Source organism: Halichoerus grypus, chromosome 7 (assembly GCF_964656455.1).
Source record: "Halichoerus grypus chromosome 7, mHalGry1.hap1.1, whole genome shotgun sequence".
NCBI lineage: Eukaryota > Metazoa > Chordata > Mammalia > Carnivora > Phocidae > Halichoerus > Halichoerus grypus.
Genome location: NC_135718.1, coordinates 19,151,177 through 19,161,936, shown reverse-complemented (window position 1 = coordinate 19,161,936; position 10,760 = coordinate 19,151,177). Strand labels below are relative to the sequence as shown.

At 44.9% G+C, this 10,760-nt stretch overlaps 1 long non-coding RNA gene across 1 annotated transcript; it reads right to left on the bottom strand.

Moving 5' to 3' along the window:
- Window positions 1-1,153: 1,153 nt before the first annotated feature.
- Window positions 1,154-4,632, bottom strand: LOC118539909 (uncharacterized). Its single transcript, XR_004919400.2, has 3 exons — window positions 4,505-4,632; window positions 2,611-2,724; window positions 1,154-1,656 (listed from the first exon to the last, which is right to left on the bottom strand). It is a non-coding gene; the product is annotated as an uncharacterized LOC118539909 (long non-coding RNA).
- Between the last annotated feature and the right edge of the window lie 6,128 nt (window positions 4,633-10,760).

Genomic DNA, 10,760 nt, shown 5'->3' with positions numbered 1-10,760 from the left:
TGTGTATGTGTGTGTGGTGTGTAGGTGTGTGGCATGTGTTGTGTGGCATGTGTATGTGTGTGGTGTATGTGTATGTGTGTGTGGTGTGTAGGTGTGTGGCATGTGTTGTGTGTGGTACGCATGTGTGATGTGTGTGATATGTGTATGTGTATGTATGTGTGTGGTGTGTGTATAGTATGTTGTGTGCAGTGTGTATGTACAGTATATTGTGTGTGTGGTATGCTCTTGTGATGTGAGTGATGTGTGTATGTGTGTGTGGTGTGTACGTGGGTGTGGCATGTGTATGTGTGTGGTGTATGTGTATGTGTGTGGTGTGTAGGTATGTGGCATGTGTTGTGTGGCATGTGTATGTGTGTGGTGTATGTGTATGTGTGTGTGGTGTGTAGGTGTGTGGCATGTGTTGTGTGGCATGTGTATGTGTGTGGTGTATGTGTATGTGTGTGTGGTGTGTAGGTATGTGGCATGTGTTGTGTGGCATGTGTATGTGTGTGGTGTATGTGTATGTGTGTGTGGTGTGTAGGTGTGTGGCATGTGTTGTGTGGCATGTGTATGTGTGTGGTGTATGTGTGTGTGGTGTGTAGGTGTGTGGCATGTGTTGTGTGTGGTACGCATGTGTGATGTGTGTGATATGTGTATGTATGTGTGTGGTGTGTGTATAGTATGTTGTGTGCAGTGTGTATGTACAGTATATTGTGTGTGTGGTATGCTCTTGTGATGTGAGTGATGTGTGTATGTGTGTGTGGTGTGTACATGGGTGTGGCATGTGTATGTGTGTGGTGTATGTGTATGTGTGTGTGGTGGGTGTGTTATCTCCTACAGTGGGATTTCACCTGCTTCCTGGAGGCCTTGTCTTTCACCGTCAGTGATGCTGAATAGTAAGGGAAGGAGAGAAACTTACTACATAAATGCTCGATCCTTTGCACGCGCTTTTTGCTTAAGTCTCCCAAAGGCTCCCAGACGAGGAAAACGAGGCTCCGAAGGGTCACTTGTCTAAGCTCAGCCATGTGGTCGGGGGCAGAGGCTAAACCTAGATCCCGTCTGCCTGACAATACTGGTAGTACTATTGACCCGACTCCTGAGAGGACCCACCCCTCCAATAGAGCCCGGGTTTCGTTCTAGAGTCTGATTGTCAGGCAGCTTTCTTGTGGTGTGTCACCTCAGTACCTGAGCTCTGCGCCGGCTCCATGGCCTGCCACTTCCTGCACAGCCCTTCACCACTCTGGTTTTATTTTTGTTAGCTCTTCCTCTGAACCAGTCCTCACCCCAGTGAAGCAGGCTCAGTGAGAACACAAACAGCTCAGGGTGTTGGGCCTGGCCCCTGGGCTGAGGCAGAAACCTCCATCCCACCTCAGCCATCAGGCCAGAGTGTTCCCGAGACAGCTGGAATGTTACTCTGCACGTTCTTCCTGGGATCCGGCGTGCCTGGGCCCCCGGAGAGTTCCAGCTTCCTGCCGTTCCTGGAAGCCCCTACAAATGGCCGCAGTTTCCCCTCCTTGGCACATTCTCAGCAAAGTCAGGCTTCAGCTGCAGGCACCGAAGGCCGCTTGTTGTAGTTTATTCTCCTGAGCAGCTCCCTGCGGACCCAGGAGAGGACAGGCAGGCATCTGCTGGGCTAAACCAGGAAATGAAACTCCCACTGACAGCCTCAGACGTGCTCTTGAACAGAAAATCAAAATGGTATTAGTTTCTTTACTCCTTCACCAAAGAATTTATTGTCAAGCATCTACTAAGTACCTGATGCAGGGGCAGGCTTGTTGCCCCTCTGGAGCCTACAGTCCAGTGGGGAGCCCCAGTGAAAACGAAGAGCTGAGCCTGGGAGACCAGCACGAGACCAGACAAGCATACCCTGGGAGTGATATCTTGTGGCCCCAGTTGGAGACTAAGGCACACACACACGGTCACAGTGGTGGTTGGAGAAAGCCCTTCCATGGAACAAGTTCCAACTTATCTCTGGCTTGGTTGCCTGCAGCTCTGGGCCCCTGCTTTTTATGACATCTTCCCTGTGTTATGCCCGCAAATTTTTTATAGAGCTTCCATGCCTAGGATGCAGAACGTACATGTAGCCTTAATACTTGCCCACCAATTGTGTAAGAGCTCAAGACCTTCACAGGTAGTACTTAAGGTGCTCCCAGGCCTCTAGTATTCCCTGGGAAAGCTTGCTGTCAGGGCTGTTACTGACTCAAACACCTTTGAAAGTGAGCTAGAGTCAGCACCCCTTTTCTCTGAGATAGAGGATTCTCCCAGAGGATAATAATGCCTGTGGGAATAACTTCGGTCCTTTGAAAAGAGGCATTTGCTCTTTAGGTCATGTGGTCATGCTTGGTAAAATCTTGCTGGCTTCAAAGAGGCTGGGTAATTTCCAAAAAACCCAGCCCCATCACCAGAGCTACTGGGGTACTGGGGAAGGTGTAAAAGGTTATACCGAAAAATTCTCAGGGAGAGGGTGTTGCTCAAAGAAGTGCAGTCTTTCAAACATACCTGAAGAGGAAGAGGAGAGGGAAGGATTTTTCCACCAGCAGGGAGCCCCAAGAGCATCCCATAGAAGCTGTGCAATTGTGTAAACTCAAGTCACCTGCCTTCCTCAAAATGAAGAAGTATGGTAATCCTTACCTACGTACAGTGTAGAGCATTCTCGGAGCCCCAGGATATTTTCATATTTCCTTTATGTGAATTTTTAAGGGGCAAAACTGATGGCCTTAATTTCCTTTTTTGACACTGAAAGTTCTGTAAGAGAAATCATATCCATATACTTTGTTGCAAAATGTGAATTGTTGATATTGAACTAACTGTGTACTGTTTGGACAGGGTCCCTCAGATTTCCTGACATTTTTTTGTATGAGCTTGTGTTTTTAAATTCTTATGAGAAGGGGAGGGGAGAGTAAACAAACACGGTGTGTCTGGGTATAATTTGAAGATTGCTCCATCTAGATTGGCCAATCTGCTCTTGATGATTCTCTGCTATATATAATGGTCCTGTGAGAAGGGGGGAAAGCATTTTTTCAATATACTGAAGTTTTGTATTGATTTTTTTGTAATAAATAATCAAGGCTACAAAAATTTCTTTTAAATAGAAAAGAGACATTTTATAAAAGCAATATTAACCTAATCATCATGTAAGCATTCTGGACATTCTGGATGAAGGACACTATGATTATTTCTTCTCTTAGATTCTTCATTCATGAGGGGGATGGGAGTAGGGAGGTGAGGGCAGGAAGAAGGGTTTCTCTTAAAATACATTAGTTGTGTTTTTTCAGATAGTGTAACTTGCTTAAATTCCTTATGTGACATTAACAAATTAAAATGCTGTTTTACTATTAAAATAAAACCAGTCCCATCAAACACCCATGACCATTAGTTAGCTGCCTTTGTGTTGAATAAGGTCTATGACTGATTCAGCTTTGCAGTGTTGGTTCTATTCTGTTCTAGTGCCTAGACATTTACCTCATCTCTCCAAAGGATTCTTTTCTTTAAAAAACTGAGGTATGGTTGACACTTAATGTTACATTGGTTTCAGGTGTACAACATAACGTTTCAACAATTCTCTACACTAGGCTATGTTCACCATGAGTGTAGCTACTGTCTGTCACCATATAATGCTATTACAATACCACTGACTATTCCTTGTGCTGTGTCTTTTACACCTGTGACTTATTCGTTCCATAACTAGAAGCCTGTACTTCCCACTTCAAAAGGACGCTTAAGAGACAATGGCTTATTAGGGTAGCAGGTACTGTCCAGTCTCCTGAATAAAAATATGTATAATCACAGAAAAAGGTTATAAGCAGGATCTTAGGCCAGCAGCCAGCCCAGAGATCATATTGGCTGGATCACAGCCCAGAAAGAATCTGGAAGGCCTACACTTTCAGAGCAGTCAGAAGACCTATGATCACACAATCCAGTAGCAGAACTAGGAGTAGAATCCGGGCCTCTTGGCTTCTAGCTCAGGTCCCATTCTACTATATAAGTGCTTTCTGGTGTGTATTTCATAAGATGTGAATCAATATTATGTAAAAAGGAGTGCCATGGTCAAGTAAGTCCAGTAAACATTGGGTTAAAGAGAATTAAATGGATTTATTTATGATAGATTTCTCAGAGTCTTTAAAACACCATTTTTTATGTGAGCCTCCAAGAGAGATGATAAGGAGTTTTCCCCAGGTTAATTCATCCTAGAATCCTTTTGCAATGGAATATCTGCAAAGCGTATTTTGAGAGACACTACATACTCTTTTGTCTCTTAAATAAGCTGGAGGTTTTTTAACAGATAAATTCATGGCTATTGGAGCTATGAATCTAGCTTAGGAAATGTTGGGAGATTATCTAGCTTATATTTCTGGTCCATTGAGGTCAACATAATGGAAGGTCTGCCATACCCGACTGGAATGACTATTGGGACGTTCCAAGATAACATTCTATCTCTTTTTAGGACCACTGTTATCCTAAAAACCAAGTTTGTTTTGTTTTGTTTTCCTGTTGTGGTTGCTTGGAAGGTGTTTTGATTCCGTACCTGGTTTGACATACAGAGGAGTCCGCTGGCAATTCTTGTTGGAATATTCATTCTGTAGAAGGGCCCAAACATAATAACATGCTGCATTCCAGAAGTTCTTGATCTTTTCTGGGACATGACTCTTTCAGGGGTCTATTAAAAAAAGTTACAGACTTTTTGTCTGTGCTGAAAATGCAAATTCACAACACAATTTGCATAAAATTTTAGGATGGTCTGGCACCCTTTGAAGCTCATCAATATATCACTGGCCTAGATTCATTGCCCTCAAAGAGAACTTTCTAAAAACAAAATGCACACAAATGCACATACACACAAGAAATGCATAAGGGTAAGACTTTAAGTTGCCTCTTAGGAGTTATTTTCCTCTTTCTTTTGAATTCTTGGTTCTTGGTGTCTTTTCTATTTCCTATTTCGATGCTGGCTTTGTCCATGGTGCGGAAGGGCTGCCAATCCTATTGCTTTAAATGCAGGGTTTGGGGATTTCCTAGAGCTGCTTTAAAATGTCACTCCTTGTTTTTCTTTCTGGAAGCTGCCCTTTTTGGAAAGAGAGAGAGGCAGAGAGGGAGGAGAGAGTGGAGGCTGAAGGGCAGGACACAGGCAGAGAAGAACTATATGGAAAAAGGAAGGCAGCTGCATATAGTAGGTTAGAGGTACTACTTCTGTCTATAACTTGCCTGGAGCCAGACCTCTGCTCCTCTCTGGGCTTCAGTGTTTATATCCTTATTCAAGCAAGTTGGCCTCACTAGGCCATCTCCTGGAACTTTCTTCTGTCTCTGACCTTCCATGAAGCTAACTTCATTTTTATTATAAACATTTAATAGTACAAAACAATATCTCCCTTGGCTTGCCCTTGACCTCTTCTTATTTTCCACTACTTTTATTTCACTCTGTCCAAAATAGAGGTTTGATTACTTCCCTTCAGTACTTCCTTTTCTATGCATGTCTTCGTCTACCCAGCACTGGCCTCTTGAGCCACCCTCCAGCCCTCTCCAGCCTTCCCTGGTTGTGTTTCCCTGTGGTTCAGGCTCTCTTAATGACACCCCACGATCATCCAGCCCTCTTTTTTTCCAGTATGAAGAGTCTCTCATTTCCATACGAGGCTCCCTGTGCTCTACTGGGAGATGAGCGGAAAGTAGTGCTGCACAGACAGGAGGAAGGCATACTCGCCTCTTCTGTGAGCTCAGCACTCACTCGAGAGAAGAGGATGAATTCTGACAAGTGTGCAGCCTAGCTGAGGGTCCTGGGTTCCAGAAGAATGCAAATAAAGCCCCTGGAGATACAACTGAGAAGAGCTTCTCTACACTGACTCAACACAATTAATTCAATGCAGGATGTGACAGTTGTAGGAAGTACTGGAAAAGCAGCTGGCTGAAAGGTCTTGTGATTGCAAAATTCTGGAGTTTTTACAGGCTTAGAACTCAGGCCGGGTTTGGGGATGTGTCAAAATATATGGGCTTTTGGGGAAAAGATGATCTGTTGTAGCTCCTGAGCCCAATTTAGCTTGCTTCTACATCTTAAGGTGGCAGGAGCAATTTGGTGCCAGGGTGGGGGTGGGGGGCACACAAAGACAAATGCACCAAGAAAACCTCCCGAAACTTGAATTGGGGAAGTAAAACCTTATTAGCTTTTCTTGGTACATACTATTTAAAAATATTGCGTCTATTTCTTTGTGCTATGCTTCACATTTGTCTGTTTTTTAGTCTAGGAAAGAGATTTTTGAAAAATGTCCCCATCAACAGCTTCTAAATATCATACTAAGCCTCCCCTACCACAATTCCCCTTCCTTCCTCACTTCTCGGGCCTTAGATGGACTTCTCTAATAGTAGAGGAGGAGGAGGTGACCAGAAATGGCTAAGACATTTAACTTTTATTCAAGAGACTCAAAGTTGAGTGGCAGAAAGAATCCAGTAGAGGCCTAGGTACTAGAAGATCTGGACCCCCCCCCCCCCCGCCCACCACCTGCTTAGCCTGTGTAAGGGACACTGAGACTTCATTCGCACTCTGGCTCTGCTAACTAGCTACGTGGTTCTGAGCAACTCAAGTTCTTGGGGTCTCTGTTTGTAAGTGAAGTGTTTGGACTAGGGATCCCCACTTTTCCTTTATCATAAAAGTCCTATGATTACCAGTGACCCACTCAAGCCCCATTTTCCTCATCTTTAAAACAGGGAGAGTAATATCTGCTTGTCTACTTGTAGGGATGGGGTAAAAGTATATGTGAAAAGCTCAGTGAGCCTTAAAACACAGTACAAATGTCAGTTATCATCATTATCATTAGAATTCTTTACACAACTCTCTCCATGTCTTCTACCATTTCTGCTAAAGAGCAATCCAGTGCCTTATAGGAATTCCTAAAATTCAGTCCTTGGTTTGATGAACTAGGAGGCAGATGTCAGCTCAAGGAGATGTTGCAAACAACAATGGTATCTGAAAGTTCTTCTTAAGGAAGTGGGCTGGTTCCCTCGGTCCCCAGAGAGAGATGGCCTCTCCTCGATCTTATGCAAGGGCATGAACAGAGCTTACTAACAAACTTGTGTTCTCAGATGGGGCTTTGCCCAAAGAATGAAAAGGCCTTGGAAGTTCCAAGGGCAATAACGGTAATTTGAGGTGCTTGTCTTTTGCCTAGCATCTGTGCATTTCCAAGTCTTTGACTGACATTAACTCATCAGTACTTCCAACACTACCTCAGCCTTCAGTATTGCCTTTAGGGTGGCAGGAAGGGAGGTTATCCAAGCTTTGTATTCAGAGAAAGCCCCTGGGCTGAGAGTGATAGTTCCTCTGTCCACGCCTGGTGATTAGTTCTTCCGTCACCAGTGGCAAACCGTCTCATCTCTGGTCCCCCACTACCAGGACTCTGGTGGTGCCCTCCCAGCGCCTTGCCCAGCATCATGGTGTCAGAACTGAATTGACTCCTTAAAGACTACTCCCTGCAGGGGCCAACTCCTTTGATGGTGAAGATTGAGGCATTCAATCCACCCAGAGAGGAAGTGAAACAGCCAAGGCCACAGAGCTAGCTAGAGACGCAGTCAGTAACCTGTCTTAAGAGGCAAAAACTAGAAACTACCCTCCACCCTCACACCCCCATATACCCTAACAAATTAAACACTCTTGGTGTCCCTCGAGGAATCAATAAACCTGAGGGGTACGGGGAAGAGGAGAGACATTATGTATGTCTACCTGATCACACAGTGTGGTTTCTGTTGCCACCTCTGAACAGCTGTCTCATCCTAGGCAACAGTGGTGGCCCATCCTCTCCTAAATTGGAATGGGTCATTCTTAAAATAAAAGTTGAGCTTCCATCATTCTGGATAGAAGGAGTTAAGATGAAGGGCTTCTTCCTCTCTCATCCAACAGCTAAATTATCATAAGCCCATAAGCACAGGGCGTTAGGAAACAGAAAGTCAGGTTGTGAGCAATTAAAATGTGAAATGAAAGTGCACGTTGTGGCCCAGAGGCCTGGGCAGCTCTATGCTTCAGACACTACTTACCCTAAGGTAGAACATAATGCCTTTTGCCAAGAACACAGCTGGATCAGCTCTGTGTTTTTCACAGAATAGGCACATAATAAATATTTGCAGATTGATTTGATGGACAAAAAATTCCTGGTACTTGGATACTTTTCTATTTTTCAGCTTCTTATTTTTTAATGTTTGGCAAAGGTGCAGGTGGCCAGTGTTTAATACACCTGGAAGGAATGTTAATGATAGTGGATGTCATCTATATTTTCCAAACTGGTCTCTAAGTAACACTGACTCTGGGGTATCTTGGGAAAAAAAACCTCTGTGTTTAAATAGGTTGGGGAGTGTTACTTAGCTTCCTACTCTGGTCTCTCAAGATTCTCAAGGCTCATTAGCTTATTAAAAATACTGAGAAGAGTTGGGGTCCCCCAAAAACCAGCTTTAACTTTACTAAAACAATTTCTTTCCAGGTTGATTTGATTATGGAACAGTCCCTCCCACATATTTTTCGTGATATCTATTAAAGTTCCACAAAATTCATGTTCTTTGGAAAATACCTTGGGAACTAGTAATTAAACCCAATTTTTGAATTTTACTGGTGAAAAAACAGAGGTCCTGAAGTAGGGCCTAAGAAGAAGTTCTTACAGGTAGTTAGTGGGGGAACTAGGACTAGAATCCCATTTTTGGGGGGGGGGGTCTGGTCCAAACTGGTCAACCAAACCCAGCTAGAGGGGCATTTTCTAAGGTGGGTCCTGGGATGTCAAACATCATGTGTAGAGATGATGGGTAAAAAGGATATGAACATTTTACTCCATAATGGGTTCTTTTGGGGTAATTTGCTGAAAGCTTGAGGTTGTTTTAGCTGGGCTTTTAAATATGGGTAATCATATTCCTCTCTTTTATTATCTCATAGATCTTCAGGTGCTTGCCCATTGCAGCCTGCATATGCCATAGGTGTTTAATAAATGTATTAAATGAATGAGTAAATGAAAGAACCCAGCAAAAGTCAGAGGAGGTTGGTGGCAGGGAGGAAGAAGGAAACAATCAAGAACTGAAAAGGAGGGAGAAAAGGAAAAATGTGGAGAAAGGCGGATGGTTGAAAAAAAGGAGCCAGCAGTTACTGCTCAGTGGAGGATCGATGAGCCCTGGCAGAGAAAAGAAAGGAGACAGCTGCAGGTGATGGAGAAAACAAAAACAAAACCAAACTGAGTGACCAGGGAGCTTTGTTTTTAAAAAAGTAAAAGTGACTCATAAGGCTAATTCAGATGCTGGACATGCCAAGAAGCTCTTGCCCAGGAGGTGGGGATGAGCAGGAAATGCTGAGAAACTTTGTGAACTCAGATCAAAATATCTTTATTGCACCAGTACAGGAAATGTGCAAGGCATCTTCTTAAGACCTACAATGATAACAGATGAGTAAGACACAAGTCTTGCCTTCAACAAGGTGACAGTTTAACGGGGAGAAGAGTTAGGACAGGGACTCATAACATAATGCCAGGCAGAATGTTTCAATGTCCCCAGAGCTACAAGTCATTACTGAGAGGAATCAGGAGACAGGAAATTCACATCCAGTCAGGAGGCTCAGGGAAGCCTGCGCGGGAGAGCCGTGAAGCACGGATAGGATTGTACCAGGCAGAGATGGGGGATAAGAGAGGCATTTCAGGGTGATAGGGTAAAGAACCCTCAGGAGGTGGGGACGCATATGAAACAGTGAGAGGTCCAAGTGGGTTCCAGCCAAAGGGGTGTGTGGATTGGGAGGTTGTGGAGACATGGCCAGAAAGTCTTGAAAGTCGGAAAGGCCAGAGAGTCACACTGTGGGGCCTTGAATGCCTGGCTGAGGTGCTGACGCTCCAGGCAGGCAATGGGAAGCTACTGAAAGGGTTTTTTTTTGTTGTTGTTGTTGTTGTTCAGAGAAATAATACCATCAGAGATGACTCTCAGGCAGGGTGACTGGGCAGAAAGGGGTAAGTCAGGGGAAGGAGCTCCCTGGTGGCGGAGGAGGCAGTTTGGCTGCTGAAAGACCAACAGACAATTCAGGTGTTGCACGTCAGACAATCGGAAAATCTGGCCAGAGATAATGGCTGAATCCTTTCCTGAGAGCATAGGCAGCGGAAGGTTCTGGTCATTTCCTCAGGGGATAGGGAAGGAGGAAGAATGAGAGCACAAGATAAGCCAAAGAAAATGCAGCCAAGGAGGAAAGACACCAACAACAGCCAGGCGGGGTACAGGTTTCAATAAAGAAGTTATAGCCATGATTGAGAACCCCAGTCTTGGAGTGGGACTGTGGGAGTTTGAATCCCAGGAGCCTAACTAGTGGTGATTAGCACAGGGACTTCAAAGAGTTTTTGAGCGTTTATTTCCTCATCTGTGAAATGGGAGTGATTTCTATCTTCAAGGGATGAGGGCATTCACTGAGATAAAGTTCTTAGTGTACACAGTAGGAGCCAAGGAGTGAACAAGACCCGCGGGAGAAGCAACCCTAGAGATTAAGGGTATTCGCCTGAAGAGCGTCTGGAAATGGAGGCAGGGACCCTCCAGAAGCTCAACATTTAGCCGGGATTGCTGACTGCCCTGGGAGAGGAATGGGTGAGCAGGTCAAGGCAGCCTCAGGCTGGTCCTCACCCCAAGGCACTGCCCTGTCGCCTACGCTCTTATCCTGCCGCACCTCCCAACCTCCCGCCCCCAGCTTCCCGCCCGGCTCCCACTCCCGCCAGTTCCAGGAGCCCGACGCGCATGCGCCTTCTGGCGCCCCTGCCCAGCTTTCCACGTTTCACTTGCCTCCCTTTTTTCTCCTCAGCTTC